The 15,145-nt window shown below is 46.5% G+C and overlaps 2 protein-coding genes across 2 annotated transcripts in view; one reads left to right on the forward strand and one right to left on the reverse strand.

The window, feature by feature from the left end:
- LOC125448622 (neuronal tyrosine-phosphorylated phosphoinositide-3-kinase adapter 1) overlaps window positions 1–1,784 on the reverse strand; it is a 48,001-nt gene extending 46,217 nt beyond the window's left edge. Inside the window, exon 1 of the mRNA XM_048524034.2 lies at window positions 1,420–1,784. The gene's annotated coding sequence lies outside the window, so the exon portion shown is untranslated. The remainder of the gene's footprint in view (window positions 1–1,419) is intronic.
- Window positions 1,208–15,145, forward strand: part of LOC125448620 (neuroligin-1-like) — a 404,881-nt gene continuing 390,943 nt past the window's right edge. The window contains exons 1-2 of the mRNA XM_048524028.2: window positions 1,208–1,297; window positions 5,668–5,757. The gene's annotated coding sequence lies outside the window, so the exon portion shown is untranslated. The remainder of the gene's footprint in view (window positions 1,298–5,667; window positions 5,758–15,145) is intronic.

Genomic DNA, 15,145 nt, shown 5'->3' on the forward strand with positions numbered 1-15,145 from the left:
CGTGCGCCAGGGGAGGGGCAACGTGGAAGGGGGGAAATGGGGAGAGGGGCCGCGCAGGTGGGGGGGGGGAGAAGGTTAGGGGCCGCATGGGGGGGGAGAGGAGAGGGGCCACATTGGGGGGGGGAGGGGAGAGGGGCCACATGGGGGGGGGGGGGAGAGAAGAGAGGGGCCACGCGGGGGGGGGGGGGGAGAGAGGAGAGGGGCCACGCGGGGGGGGGGGGGGGGGAGAGGAGAGGGGCCACGCGGGGGGGGGGGGGAAGAGGAGAGGGGCCACGCGGGGGGGGGGAAGAGAAGAGAGGGGCCACGCGGGGGGGGGGCGGAGAGAGAAGAGAGGGGCCACGCGGGGGGGGGGGGGCGCGGAGAGAGAAGAGAGGGGCCACGCGGGGGGGGGGGGCGGAGACAGAAGAGAGGGGCCACGCGGGGGGGGGGCGGAGACAGGAGAGGGGCCACGCGGGGGGGGCGGAGAGAGGAGAGGGGCCACGCGGGGGGGGGGAGAAGAGAGGGGCCACGCCGGGGGGGGGGGGGGGGGGGAGAGAGAGGAGAGGGGCCGCGGGGGGGGTGGAGAGGGGCCGCGGGGGGGGTGGAGAGGGGACGCGCGCGGTGGTTGGGGGGGTGGAGAGGGGACTGGGGGGGGTGGAGGGGGGACTGGGCGGGGGTGGAGAGGGGACTGGGCGGGGGTGGAGAGGGGACTGGGCGGGGGTGGAGAGGGGACTGGGCGGGGGTGGAGAGGGGACTGGGCGGGGGTGGAGAGGGGACGCGCGCGGTGGTGGGGGGGGTGGAGAGGGGACGCGCGCGGTGGTGGGGGGGGGTGGAGAGGGGACGCGCGCGGTGGTGGGGGGGGTGGAGAGGGGACGCGCGCGGTGGTGGGGGGGGTGGAGAGGGGACGCGCGCGGTGGTGGGGGGGGTGGAGAGGGGACGCGCGCGGTGGTGGGGGGGGTGGAGAGGGGACGCGCGCGGTGGTGGGGGGGGTGGAGAGGGGACGCGCGCGGTGGTGGTGGGGGGGGGGTGGAGAGGGGACGCGCGCGGTGGTGGGGGGGGGTGGAGAGGGGACGCGCGCGGTGGTGGGGGGGGGGTGGAGAGGGGACGCGCGCGGTGGTGGGGGGGGGGGTGGAGAGGGGACGCGCGCGGTGGTGGGGGGGGGGGGGGGGGGGTGGAGAGGGGACGCGCGCGGTGGTGGGGGGTGGAGAGGGGACGCGCGCGGTGGTGGGGGGGAAGGAACGCCGGCGCGGGCGGTGAAGGACAGGTGGAATTGAGAGATATGATGCGTGAAGTGGGAGTGCATGTGACACGGCGGGGGGTAAGAGACATTGGGAAGTGTTGTACGCGGAATCCCCGAGTCGTGCGAAACGAGCCCCCGCTCCGAACGAATAGTAGGCGCCGGGGAGATGAAGTAGCGGAGTCTGTGGTGTGCGGTTTTACCTGACCCGGGCCCTGGCTGCTGATCGAGACGGGCGGCTCCTCTCCCTGTCCCCCTCCGCCTGTCTCTTGAGATGGTGGGGGTAGCTGAAGCTTCCCCTCTCTCTCTCTCCTCCTCCCTCCTCCTCTTTCCTGGCGGTGTGGGGCAAGAGGCCTATTCGCGAGGCCTGTAATCCCGGGCCCGGTCCCCCTCAGCCCGGCTGGTGGGGAGAGGGGGGCGGGATGCAAACATCCGCCGTCAAACCATCGCCTCCTTCGGTCTGTCTGTCAGACACACGGTCACTCGATAAGCGTCCCGGAGAGGTGGGGGCGAAGCTGACGCTGTGTCTCTGTCCCAGTCCCGGCTCCTCACTGGGACTAAGGGTGGGGGAGGGGGAGGGGGAGGGAGCGCGGGAAAGGGGCGGGCGGCCGGCCGTTAACGGCTCCTCCCGCTCTTCACTTTGTTTTTCTTTATTATCCTTCTTTTCGGCTTTTTTTCTGATCTTTCTGTTTTGTTTCAAATTATTTCTTTTTTAAATCCTTTTGTTTTATCTTATTTTTATTTTCTCTTGTCCTTTTGTTTCTTATTTTGTTCGCCGTTTATTAAAATTCATTATGTCATCTCTTATTTTTTGTATGACTTTTGGTATTTCTTGATTTTTTCATTCTTGCATTTTCGTTTTCTTCACATTTTGTTTTTTTCTAATTTCTCTTGTTTCCTTTGATTTTAATGTTTTTTTATATTTTCTTTTTTGCGTTTCTGACGTTTTAAATTTATTTTTACATATCTCTTCATTTTTCTCTTTTCAGTTGTTTTTAATAATTTTTAGTAAATTTTTGCATTTTCCTTTTTTTCTCATTTGTCTTATGTTTTGGAATCATTGTTTTTGTTTTTGCCTCATTTTCGTCCTCTTGTATTGTTTTTTCCCTTTCTTTCCTCCTTGTCCCTTTTCCCTGGTCCCTATCTGGTCTGTTGCTTTCCCTCTCTAGGAGGCTGTTTTATTGTTTCCTCTTTAATCACAGTATAAGAAATACATGTAAGGGAATTCTCGGTTGAAGGAGAAGGCTGGGTGTTTAGGCGCCTGTGGATAATCACCAGTCGGTACAAAAACAAAGTTGCTGGAAAAGCTCAGCAGGTCTGGCTGCGTCTGTAGAGGAGAAAACAGAGTTAATGTTTCTGGTCCAGTGACCCTTCCTCAGAAGGTGGCTGGGAAAATGTCAGTTTATAAATCTCCACCTGGTGCTGTTTCTCCTTCAGGATGTAGACTGTTGACTCTCTAGCGGTAGCCTCCACGTGCCTCTAGGCTCCCTTCCATGGCCTTCACTCATCTGGCCAGACTGGAGACCTCTTTTAGCAACCATTCCTCTATAGCTGCCCTCTGCAGAGAAGATGGAGGGATCCTGCATACTCCACGTGGATGTATGTGGGGTAGAGTGGGGTGGGTTGGGATTCAGGGGGTTGAGGCTGTGGGTTTGGACTGTGGAGGGAGGATCAGAGCTGGGCTGGGGTGGTGATGGCCTGGGGAGAGGAGAATGGGGTGGGTTGGGGGCTGAGAAGGAAAGGGGACGGGGTATGGGCTGAGTAATGGGATGTTGAGACTGGGGAGGGGACGGTGGACTCTGAACACTGAAGGGGATGTGTCTGGGAGGGAGTGGTTGGGCAGTGGGAAGGATTGTGTACATCAGGTCAGGGTTATTGCAGGTTTAGCCTAAGCAAGGCTGTATGTTCCTAGTGCCCTCTGCACAGTTTCAATAGCAGCCACAGCTCAGAGAAAAGCATCCCTTGTCTTTTGTTAATGGGTTGTGGAGGAGGATGTGGGAGCGTGTGCTGGGTTGGTTGTATGCTGGGTTGTCAGAGGAGACAGGAATCGCCATGGAAATTTAGAGGGGAATGCAGAGTCAGAGGATAGAGATCAAAGCTGAATCCAGTCAATCATTCCCACTTGCATAATGAAAGACTGACAAAGAAAGAGTTCCATTGACGTGGAGGCAGAGGACGTTAAGGGGATGTAAATGTTGCTGTGAAACACTGCCTACCCTGCCCCCACCTCCCCAATGAATATTGAAGGCATCACTTGGCAGGATTAAAAAGGAGATACAGGCAGTGAGAGACTTAAGCAGGAGCACTGCATGCAGCTCCTGTGCTGATGCTGCATAAAAACAGACAAGGGCCTGACAGTCAAAGAGGCAACACCAGGACTCCAGCCACATGCCCCCCCGCCCCATGCCCCCCCCGCCCCTATTCCTAAGGACAGCTCTCGATGTGTATAATTATCGTGATCCAGCCGAAGGGTGCGATCTCGCCCCTCTTTGTGGCCATTTAACCTTCACATTGCTCAGAATGTGAGTGAGAGAATGATTGTGTTTGTACTCCTGTGTGTGTAAGATAGTGTACACATTTAGGTATTTGTGTTTGTGTCTGTTCATGTGAGCATAAGTGCTAATGTCTGTGTATGTAATGTGCTTCTGTGTGTTTGTGTATGTATTTGTGCATGTGAGAGCATTTGTGTGTGTGTGAGAGAGAATGTGTTTGTGTTTGAGGGTGTATATATGTATCGGGTGTATATATGTATCTGGTGTATGTGTTTGCGCGCTCTATGTATCTTACTATAGCAAATTGTGTGTCTACATGTATAATTCATTTAGCTCCTCTCAAGCCTATTACAGAGGAAAAGGAGGAGACCATTCAGCATCTTTAAGCTTGTTACAGGAGGAGGCCATTCAGTCACTCGAGTCTTGGGTATGATATATTGACATGGATAGAGAACTGCTTGGGTGGGCAGTGACCAATGGGGAACTGCAAGGTGCAGTCCTTGGACCCGAACTATTCACAATATATATTAATTAGATGAGGAGATTAAATGTAATAGCTCCAAGTTTGCAGATGACACAGAGCTGGGTGGGAGGGTAAATTGTGAGGGGGAGGCAGAGATGCTGCAGTGTGATTTGGACAAGTTGAGTGAGTGGGCAAATGCATGGCAGGTGAAGTATAATGCAGATAAATATGAGGTCATCCACTTTGATAGCAAAAACAGGAAGGCAGATTATTATCTGAATGCAGTAGATTGGGAAAGGGGGAGCCCTGGGTGCCCTTGTACATTGGTCACTGAAAATAAACATGCAGGTGCATGATGGCATTGAAGAAGCAAAAGGCATAGCAAGAAATTTCAAATATAAGAGTGAGATATACTTCTGCAGTTGTACAGATCCTTGGTGAAACCACATTTGGGAGTGTTGTGTGTGGCTTTCATTTCCTGACATGAGGAAAGAATGTAATGAAGGTTCAAGACTGATTCCTTAGAAGGCAGGACTGATTTATAGAGAGAAATTGACTGATTAGGTCTAAATTCCCTGGAGTTTAGATGAAGGAAATAGAGGGATATGGATCAAATGCAAGCAGATGGGATTAGTTTAGAATGGCATCAAGGTTGGTGCAGTCATGGTGGTCTGAGAGGTCTGTTCCTGTGATGTACTGTGCTTTTCTATATTTAATAAGGGGGACTTCTCATAGAAACCTATAGAATTCTAATGAGTGCACAGCATAAACACAGGAAGGATATTCCTAATGATTGAGAAGCTCAGAAGCTAGGGGTCATTGTATAAAGATACACGGTAGGTCATTTAGGTATGAGATAAGAGATTTCTTCACCCAGACAGCCACCTATAGAATTATCTGCCACAGATGGCAGTTGAGTCTAATTCTATGAAAACATTGAACATTTTCAAGAAGGAGTTAGATACAGTACCTGGGGTACAATTGATCAAAGGATATGTGAAGAAAATGGGAACAAGGTACTGAGTTAGATGATCAGCCATGAATGATGGAGCAGTCTCAAAGGGCTGAGTGACTTCCTGTTGCTATTTTCTACATAATAGTGGAAGACCATTCAATTCTTTTTGGACCTGTTATGCATGAACAAGGGGAGGCCAATCTGCTCCTTTTGAGCCTGTTCCATGGGTACAGGAAGTGGTCATTCAGCCCCAGGAGCCTATTGCAGAGGAACAGGAAGGGGCCAATCATAAAGTTTTGGGCATCTTTCACCTATCGATCAAATCTGGATTAACCTGCATTCAGACTCCTTCCACTGGCCGAAGCTCTGAATCCCTTAACCTCCTTCGTGAAGTGGAAATCATCCCGGCTGAAAATTAAGGAGATTCACTGGGCTTGCTTTGATTGCTTTCTCTGTAAGATAATTCTGTTTGTTGACCACCATTTGCATCAAGAAGCGATTCTTACTTCTAAGGTGGTGTTCCTTTGTCTTTCGTCATTAGATACGCAGTAACTACTTCAGAGTGCATCTCTTTAAGGATACAATGAGAAATACAGGGAGCCCATGGATAAATCCTTGTAGCACACCTCAGGTATGTGTACCAGATCCTGAAGAGAAGCCATTGTAAGGGATTCTGTAGTTCTGATTAGATTGTAAAACTATGGGATCAGGTGAGGTCAGCGAACTTGTTGGAAGAGAAAGATATGGTCACTGTATTACAGTCACTGGGCAGCACAGTGGCTGACTGGTTAGCACTGCTGCCTCACAACACCAGGGACCTAGGTTTGATTCCATCCTGGGGTTACTGTCTGTGTGGAGTTTGCACATTTTCCATGTGTCTGTGTGGGTTTCCTCCCATAGTCCAAGGATGTGCAGGGTAGTTGGATTGGCCTTGCTAAATTGTTCCTGTGACACCACAGTGCTACCTCAGTACTGAGCCCTCTAGTGGCATGGTACTGAGTCAGTACTGATGAGTCCTATAATGTCACGGATGCTTAGGTTAGGTGGGTTCGACATGAGAAATGTAGGGATAGGGGAATGGGTCTGGGGGGGATGCTCTTTGGAGGGGCGGTGTGGACTTGTTGGGCCGAATGGCCTGCATCCACACAGCGGGGACTCTATGACTCTGACAGCAGACAGTAAAGGTTCCCCTCCATTTACTTTAAAAGACAGCAACTACTATTAAAATACCATGTTTGCTAATACCAGTTTGTACCCGTTATGCATAAGTTCCCATATGCACATTTAAATGGGTTTAGGGAATGCGTCAGTAGACTAGAACCCCTACATAGAACATTACAGCACAGTACAGGCCCTTCGGCCCTCGATGTTGTGCCGACCTGTCATACCGATCTGAAGCCCATCCAACCTACACTATTCCATTCGGCCCAACAAGTCCACACCAACCCTCAGAGCATTCCACCGAGACCCATCCCCGTATAACCCACCTAATCTGCACATCCCTGAACACGATGGAAAATTTAGCATGGCCGATCCACCTAGCCAACTTTGGACTGTGGGAGGAAACTGGAGCACCCGGAGGAAACTTGTGCAAACGCCACACAGGTAATTGCCCGAGGCTGGAATTGAATCTGAGTCCCTGGGGCTGTGAGGCAGCAGTGCTAACCATTGAGGCACTGTGCCACCCAACTGTGTACTCTTCCGTAAGAACTGACCCTGCAACAGTGTAGTGCTCCCTCAGCACCAAACCAATGATAATGTAGCATACCCTCAGCACTGACCCTTTGATAGTGTAGTCCTTTCTCAGTACTGACCCTCTCAACTGTGCGGCACTCCTTCAGTACTAACCCTGTGACACCACAGTGCTACCTCAGTACTGAGCCCTCTAGTGGCATGGTACTGAGTCAGTACTGATTCTCAACAGTGTGGTACTCCTCAGTACCCATTCTCTGTCAGTGCAGCACTATCTTTTTCTCATTCACCATGCAGAATGTGCTGTGTATGCGTGTCCCTCACACATCTTCACAACACAGCCCGTGTAACATGATTGGTCCTCACAAGCAGTTACAAGGTAGTAGTCTCCAAAACATGTTTTTATGAGTGAAGCCTTGAGGCACATTAATAATGTGGGTCTGTTATATTGTAGTTGGAAAAGGGGGTGATTTATATTCAGTATAAGCAAAATGGAATTTTTTTTGGATCAGTTCTTATTTCCCAGTATTCTACATGCCTTTTCTTATACAGGAAGAAATCTTTGGTCCTGTACTCATGTATTTTTGACACACAGATGTTGAACCTGTCCCACATTCCTGTATCTGATTCTCGGACTTGCCTGCAGCTAGCTTGTATTCTTCAGAAGGATATGGGAGCTGGGCGTTTGTGCGTTTTTAATGAATGTTCGGGTAAGATGGTTTTGACAGGAACATCGGTAAAAATAGCAGTCTTCCAAATAAGCGGGGGAGGGCTGACAGAGAGCTGTGCGTGTGTGAGAAAGTGTACAGATCTCTAGTGTGATGTTCAGTGTGACGTCTTAACACAGTTCAATTCTCTGAGCCTGCATATGTTTATGAGCATGTGACAGCATACGTCAGTGTGTGTATATCTCTTGTGTGTAACTATGATGGTGTGTGGGCCTGCATTATGCATAAATATCTCTATATCTGTGGGTGTATCTGCACATGTATCTGTGAATCAACATTAATGTTGTCCCTGTCGAACACTCCCAGGACACATGCAGCACTGGATTATACACGGAACAAAGCTACATCCACTATCCCATCAAGTGCTCCTGGTCAAGTTCAACATAAGGTGATATGCAGAGTGACACACAGATGTTTGCCCTTACCAATCAATCACAGGTCAACTACAGTACAGGGACAGATAGTGCGCAAATCTCCCAGTACTCTTTTAAACTGAAAGTAAATCAACTAAAATTCCAACTACTCTTTTACGTAAAAATAAAGCTTCCTCAACATTGTCTCCATCAGACAGGTACAGCAAGGATTAGATGCAGGGTAATGTTTCCTGTACTGTTTTAAACTGAGAATGAAGCTGTCTGTATTGAGCCAAAATTAAAACACGTACCAAACTTTTAAAATGACCCAATCGAACACTTCTAAGATATGGGCAGCATAGATACAGAGTAAAGGCTTCTCTGCTTTTTTAAAAATTCACAGTAAACTGAAAGTAAAGGTTTCTCAAAATTGTCCAATGAAGCAGTCCCAGGACACGTACAAAATACGGTGAGATGCTTAGGAGCATTACTTCCAGTTTAAAAGATGAGAAAACTTTATTTTTGGATACTAACCCCATTGTTCCATCTACTCATTTAACTTGAAAGTGGAAATGCCTTTAGTTTTTTAAACTGAAAGTAAAAGGTCCCTCAATGTTGTCGGGACAGTCACGGGATGGTATTGGATATGGGGTAAAGCTCTCTACACTGTTCCCATCAAACTGAGACAGGGACAGCAAGGTGTTAGATACAGAATAAAGCTCCCCCTATATCTTAAACTGAAAGTAAATGTAAATATTCTCTCTAATGTCTTCATCAAACATTCCCAGCACAGAGGCAGTACCGAGTTAGATACAGAGTAGAGCTTCAACTGCTTTTTTAAGCTGAAATTTGAGCTCTTTTTACTGTTTTTTTTAGAAACTGAAAGCAAAGCCCTCTCAAAACTCTCTATCAGACAAGACCAGAACAAGTACAGCATAGGGCTAGATGCAGGTTAATATTCCCTCTACTCCTTTAAGCTGAGTATAAAGCTGTCTTTACTCCTTTAATGGCCATAAGTAAAACTCTTTCTAATCTTTTAAACTGAAACTAATGCTCTTTTTATGCTGTCCCCATTAAATATATCCAGCCTGTGGAAAGCAGGGAGTTTGATACAGAGTAACACTGTCTCCACTGTTTTAAACTTGAAGTAAAATGAAAGAAATGCTTTCGACTTTTATAAACTGAAAGTAAAGTTCTCGACACTGTCCCGGTCAAATACTCTCAGGTCCACCATTAGGCTATAATCAAAACATACTTCATTCTTACAACACAGTTAAAATCCAAAAAAAAAGTTGGTATAACTTTACTCCACTGAAACACCGAACAAGATAATGTGTTATTTAATCACTAATCATCATCAGTTCCAAAATAGGCAGCATCCTATAAATACACCCTTTGGCAAAAATGTAATTCAGCAAAACAGTTGATCCTCATGTGCTGTTTCTCTCCAGTCCAGAAGAAAGAAACAATCTGCCCTTCTTGACTTTTAAGAGGAAGCCTCACTGTCTAAGACTTCACTCTAGCAGCTGAGAACTCAAGCTTTCAGCTCAGCAGTCTGCAGAAATCTTTCATTAACTGAAAGCCTTCCTGGGTGTGTATGAACCCTGACCCTGCCCGCTCATAATTCTATTTTAAAAACAAAACCCGGGGAGAACTCAAAAGCTGTTTATCAACTGCCTGTCTGAAGGAGAAATTTCAGCACCACGGTGACAACACTTCCTACAAGAGAAATAACACAACACCTCTCGCTTAAAGGTGCAGTACTGTCACACTTCTGTCTTCCTGCCCTTAAAAATGAATGATCAATATACAGAGATAGCTTCATTTTCAAAGCCTTTAATGTAATATTATTAGTACTCTGTATATGTATCATATTAACTTTAAACATACAATGACATAGTCCATTTTACTTCATTTCATCAGTAACCAAACTTCTCTGTCTTCCTTTATCACAAAAGGGGTGGTATGGTGGCTCAATGGCGAGTACTGCTGCCTCACAGCGCCAGGGACCTGGGTTCGAATCCACCCTCAGGCGACTATCCGTGTGGAGTTTGTACATTCTCCCCATGTCTGCGTGGGTTTCCTCTGGGTGCTCCGGTTTCCTCCCACAGCCCAAAGATGTGCAGGCTAGGTGGATTGGCCATGCTAAATTGCCCGTAGTGTTCAGGGATGTAGCTTAGGTGGGTTACAGAGGGATGGGTCTGGGTGGGATGCTCCAAGGGTCGGTGTGAACTTATTGAGCCGAAGGCCCTGTTTCCACACTGTAGGGATTCTGTGAGTCTATGGAAAGTCATGACAAAGCATTGGCAATTACATTCTCTCGATCTGCCACATGTAGTTTTCAAATTGAATGGCTGTAACAATAAATCTCATCTAAATAGTTTGGTATTTTTCTTCTTCAAATTTTCCAAAAACATTAAGGAGTTATGATAGGGTTAGGATCAATATACACTATCATCTCAGATACATTACTGGCAACATAGTAAAATGATGGAAGGTGCAGCACTTGCTTGGCAATAACCAGCCAAGTGACACCCAAGTTTGGTTCCACCAGGGCCACTCAGCTCCTGACCTCATTACAGTTTTGGTTCAAACATGGACAAAAGAGCTGAATTCCAGACATGAGGTGACAGTGACAGCCCTTGACATCAAGGCTGCGGTTGACAGAGTATTGCATCAAGAAGTCCTAGAAAAATGGTATCTATGGTATTGGGGGCAAACTCTCTGGTGGTTGGAGCCATACATTGCACATAGAAAGATGGTTGTGGTTGTTGAAGGTCAGTTGTCTCAGCTCGAGGACATCTCTGCAAGAGTTCCCTGCAATGCATTTCCCTTCATAATGTCAGAAGTGGGGATATTCATCGATAATCACACAATGTTTGGTACCATTTGCAATTCCTCAGAAACCAAAGCAGGCGTTGTTCAAATGCGGCAAGGTCTGGACAATATCCAGGCTTGGGCTGACAAGTGGCAAGTAACATTTGCGCCGGGCAATGACCATCGCCAATAAGAGACAATCTGACCACTGGCCCTTGACATTCAATGCTGTTACCATCCCTGAATCCCCACTTATCAACATCCTGGGGGGTTATCATTGAACAGAATCTCAACTGGACTCACCACATAAACAGCGGCTACAGAGCAGGTCAGACGCTAGAAATATCGCGGTGAGTAACTCACCTCCTGAAGAAGGATCACTGGACCAGAAACGTTAGCTGTGATATTTTTCTTCACAGATGCTGCCAGACCTGCTGAGCTTTTCAAGCAAGTTTTATTTTTGTCCCCAAAGCCTGTCCACTGTCTGCAAGGTACAAGTCAGGAGTGTGATGGATTACCTCCCAGTTGCTTGGATGACAGCAGCTCCAACAATGTTCAAGAAGCTTGTTACCACACAGGACAAAGCAGTGCACTTGTTTAGCATTACATCCACAAGCATCCAACATCATCGACACTCAGTAGCAACAGTATGAACTATCTATAAGATGCACTGCAGAAATTCACCAAAGATCCTCAGACATTACCTTCTAAACCCATCACCACATCCATCTAAAAGGACAAGGGCAGCAGATTCATGGGGACGGTATCAGCTTCAAGCTCCCCTCCAAGCCACTTGCCATCCTGACTTGGAAATATCTTGCTATTCGTTCACTGTCACTTGGTTAAAATTCTCTCCCTAATGGCATTATGGTTCAGCTCACAACATGAGGACTGCAGTAGTTCAAGAAGGCAGCTCACTACTACCTTTTCAAAGGCAACTAGGGATGAGCAATAAATGCTGGTCAGCCAGTAACAGTCAAATCCAATAAATGAATTAAATAAAGTCGAAATGTTGCAATGCCAACACCAAACCCAAGGTCTGTCTCTCAACAGTGGAATATTTGGTATGATGAATGTATAACTTTCCGGAAAAATATTCAGTAGGTGTCTCAATACTCTTGTCATCTTGGAAGAGTATAGCAGTGACACCAACATCGCTCGCATCAATCGCCACTTTGAATGGCTTTGTGTAATGGGGTGTTGCTGACACCAGGGTGGTGGTCAACACAACTATCAGGCTGTCAAATGCCTTCTGACACTCCTCAGTTCACTGAAATTTTCTGCACTTTAACTAGTCAGTCAATGGAGCAACCACTCTGCTAAAATCCAATACAAACCTCCAATAAAAAAAAAACACCATCCCAGGAGTCACAGTCCTTCCTCTTTGTCGATGGTGTGACAAACTCCCCAATAACCTTTGTTTTCACATTCTGTGGGGCCATCTGTCCATGTCCAATGGTAAGGCCTAGGAACATGACTTGGGCTTTTGAGAACTCACTCTTGGCCAGGTTTTTCACTAAGCTTGCCTCCTGGAGTCAATCAACAATTTTGCGAGATGTTCCAAAAGTTCCTTCCTTGTGTGACCAAGAATCATGAGGTTATATATGTCAACACACAAATGGGTAATCCTGAAATTACTTATTGCTTAAATCCTTCAAATGTAGCTGATGCATTCTTCATACTAAATGACATGACCTTAAATTGCTGTCATGAAAGCTGGAACTTCATTTGTTCTTTCAGATAAAGGTACCTACCAATATCCTTTGAGTAAGTCCAGTTTAGAAACATAAATTTGTCCCACCTTCTCAATGCAGTCTTCCAGTCATGGACTATTTCTGGATATAATGCAGAAGGTGCAGGATCAGTTCATTCCAAAGAGGAAGAAAGATCCTAAGGGGAGGCAGGGGCGGCCGTGGCTGACTAGGGAAGTTAAAGACTGTATAAAGATAAAAGAGAAGTATAACATAGCAAAGATGAGTGGGAAGCCGGAGGACTGGGAAGCTTTTGAAGAGCAACAGAAGATAACTAAAAAGGTAATACGCAGAGAAAAAAATGAGGTACGAAGGAAAACTGGCCAAAAATATAAAGGAGGATAGTAAAAGCTTTTTTAGGTATGTGGAAAGAAAAAAATTGGTTAAGATTAAAATTGGGTCCTTGAAGTCAGAAACAGGTGAATTTATTATGGGGAACAAGGAACTGGCAGAGGAGTTGAATGGATACTTTGGATCTGTCTGCACGAGGAAAGACACAAGCAATCTCCGAGATGTAATAGTGGCTGAAGGACCAAGGGTAATGGACGAACTGAAGGGAATTTACATTAGGCAGGAAATGGTGTTGGATAGACTGTTAGGTCTGAAGGCTGATAAGTCCCTGGGACCTGATGGCCTGCATCCCAGGGTACTTAAGGAGGTGGATCTAGAAATCATGGGCGCATTGGTAATTATTTTCCAATGTTCTATAGATTCAGGACCAGTTCCTGCAGATTGGAGGGTGGCAAATGTTGTCCCACTTTTCAAGAAAGGAGGGAGAGAGAAAACAGGAAATTATAGACTGGTTAGCCTGATGTCAGTAGTGGGAAAGATGCTGGAGTCAATTATAAAAGATGAAATTACAACTCATTTGGATAGCAGTAACAGGATAGGTCAGAGTCAGCATGGATTTACAAAGGGGAAATCGTGCTTGACTAATCTTCTGGAATTTTTTCAGCATGTATCTATGAAGATGGACAAGGCAGAGCCAGTGGATGTAGCATACCTGGACTTTCAGAAAGTCTTTGATAAAGTCCCACATAGGAGATTGGTGAGCAAAATTAGGGCACATGGTATTGGGGGCAAAATACTGACTTGGATTGAAAATTGGCTGGCTGACAGGAAGCAAAGAGTAGTGATAAATGGGTCCCTTTCAAAATGGCAGGCGGTGACCAGTGGGGTATCACAAGGTTTGGTGCTGGGACCGCAGCTGTTTACAATATACATTAATGATATAGATGAAGGCATTAAAAGTAATATTAGCAAATTTGCTGATGACACAAAGTTGGGTGGCAGTGTGAAATGTGAGGAGGATGTTATTAGAATACAGGGTGACTTGGACAGGCAGTTGTCCATAGTGTACAGGGATGTGCACGCTACGTGGATTAGCCATGGTAAATGTACAGTTAGAGGGATAGGGTTGGGGTGTGGGTCTGAGTGGGACGCTGTTCAGAGGGTCGGTGTGGACTTGATTGGCTAAATGGCCTGTTTAAAAAACGACAGAGGGTAGTGGTGGAAGGATGCTTTTTGGAATAGGAGATGTGACCAGTGGTGTTTCACAGGGATCAGTGCTGAGACCTCTGCTGTTCATAATCTATATAAATAATTTGGAGGAAAACATGGTTTGTATAAGTAGTAAGTTTGCGGATGATACGAAGATTGGTGGAATTGCAGGTAATGAGAAGAATTGTCATTTTTAACCTGTGGTAAGCTATCTTTACAATCCTGAATGAAACCTCGTTTTCCCCTAACACCTGAGGATTTCTATTTTTGTAAATTTCTACACTTTCTACCAGATTGAGATTGATGTCAGAAGCCAAACTTTGATTTATGAACTAACTCATAATCATCTGCCATTTCTGCTGCTAATCTTGCAGTTTTAACTTTCAGCTCTTACACATGAGTTCCAGCCAGTTTCTCCAATTAAATGAAAAAGCCTTCTATATCCTTCTCATTGAACGCTTGGACATATTTAAACAGAACCCCACCAGGCCTTTGGCTGTGATGGGTTTGTTCTTCATCACCATCCTTGTTACTACTTCCAACCTTTTTCTTTACCTCTGCAATTTAAAGTTGACTATCACTTTTCAGTGCCAACATCTGAAGTTCAAAACCACTGTTCTCCTTTTGTTCTGCTTTTAATCGTAAGTCAAACTGTTTTAATTATTTTGCTCTTTGTTCTACAATTATGTTTTGCTTTTATCTCTCTTTATTTTTCTTTTGCGTCTAATTCAAGTTTCTTCATTTTCAATTTAATTTTAGCCATTTCCAATATTCCAGTTGCATTTCTGGCAATTGTGAATGCCGAACTATTGTAATTACTACCCCTTTCCTCACAGACACAGGCAACCCCAACTTTAGCTTGTCTGCCAATTCCAAAAGCTCCGCCTTCCTCATGTTCTGTAAACCACCCAAAGTGGTGACTTGTACATTGAAGAAACTCTTAGCTTCTGCAGGAGTTGTTATGACACAAGGCAGTCCCTGTATAAACCACCTGAACGCAACACCTGAAAAGAGAAAACCAACACTTACTGCTCACTGTGTTTGAGTCTAATAACCCTAAGCCCAACCTGAGATAAGAGATTTTGATCCCGGATGAGGTCCCAATTTGTTATGGAGCAGACCAGACATGCTCCCCCAACAAAATATTGCAAAGGGATAGCCCAGATGCTAACTTCTAT

This window comes from Stegostoma tigrinum, chromosome 45 (assembly GCF_030684315.1).
Source record: "Stegostoma tigrinum isolate sSteTig4 chromosome 45, sSteTig4.hap1, whole genome shotgun sequence".
Lineage (NCBI taxonomy): Eukaryota > Metazoa > Chordata > Chondrichthyes > Orectolobiformes > Stegostomatidae > Stegostoma > Stegostoma tigrinum.